General features: G+C 34.1%; 1 long non-coding RNA gene across 1 annotated transcript; it reads left to right on the plus strand.

Annotated features, from left to right (window-relative positions):
* Window positions 1–424: 424 nt before the first annotated feature.
* Window positions 425–1,172, plus strand: LOC105272960 (uncharacterized). The gene is made up of 3 exons (XR_892870.1): window positions 425–560; window positions 810–998; window positions 1,078–1,172. It is a non-coding gene; the product is annotated as an uncharacterized lncRNA (long non-coding RNA).
* The last annotated feature ends 6 nt before the right edge of the window (window positions 1,173–1,178 follow it).

Below are 1,178 nucleotides of genomic sequence, written 5' to 3' on the forward strand. Positions count from 1 at the left end.
CAGAATGGACACTTCAATTTTTATTAATAACCAACCACTCCATTTGTTATTCATATATTTCCAATTATTATCAAGTAAAACGAGAACATCTCATATATTATTCACATTTACTAAACTATATAAATTGACACAATTACTTTCATTAAAACATTTCAAAATAACACTGAAGGAATAATTTATATTATTTTGTCATTAATACAATAAGGTGCTACGTAGAACTGTAAATGTGCCCTCAATGAATATAAATTCTGGTCTATTTTTTATGACTGGATGTGAAATAAATGAATTGAACACAGCCTGGTCTCATTACAAAGAGCGAGCAATTTGCATTTCATTAAGTAAATTGCTGTAGAAATGTCGAAAGTGTCCTTTCTGCTTCACCTCTCGTCCATTTTCAAGTGTTAACACTTGGCCGTTGTGTACTACAATTTTTTATCTGCATTTAAAGGCCCTTTATAAATGAGAATGGTAGTGTAGCCTTTCAACCATGTACAAATACCAATTTGACGATTCTACACTCTCAGCCTTCCAATGCTACGGCGGATTGTGAAAAAACATCAGTGAGTAATGAAATTTAAGTGACATACTCATCAATTAATGATACTAAAAATGACTGATCAAATCAGGAGCAAAAATCTTTTTTGCGGCCAATGAAATTTGATATTTCTTTTTTCCTTTGATATTGCGCCATGAAATCAATAACTTTGAGATCAATTGATTTAATGGGAATTCGAGTTATCATACATTATTAATTTGTCAATAATTTTTTTTCTCAATTTTTTAATGCAAAATTAAACTTCTCTTCGCAGTTGTGTTGGTGGAGTGATGATAAGTTTGTAAATCTGGGATCGATCGAGGAAACTCATTGGCGTTGGACGCAGAAAAATCCGGAATTGATTTTATCCCACGGATCTCATGAATCCGAGATTGAGTTGATCTGTTCAAATTCAGGGAGCAAAACAGTTTTGACGCTTCTAAACACAACGTCCACTGCGCTCGTACGTCAATTCCCCCAATGTGCATTAATTCTTGTTCCAAATTTCTGACAAGTTGTTTCATGACTTTCGTGTGTTCCAGAGACTCCAATTGTCCTCTGACAAAGTCTGTATCACTCATATGAGGTCTGAAGGGCTCTCCAAAGGTTCAGTCCTCGTTATTCTATTTTTCGTCTTCTCTGG

The sequence above is a fragment of the Fopius arisanus genome, unplaced genomic scaffold (assembly GCF_000806365.1).
Source record: "Fopius arisanus strain USDA-PBARC FA_bdor unplaced genomic scaffold, ASM80636v1 scaffold00481, whole genome shotgun sequence".
Taxonomy (NCBI): domain Eukaryota; kingdom Metazoa; phylum Arthropoda; class Insecta; order Hymenoptera; family Braconidae; genus Fopius; species Fopius arisanus.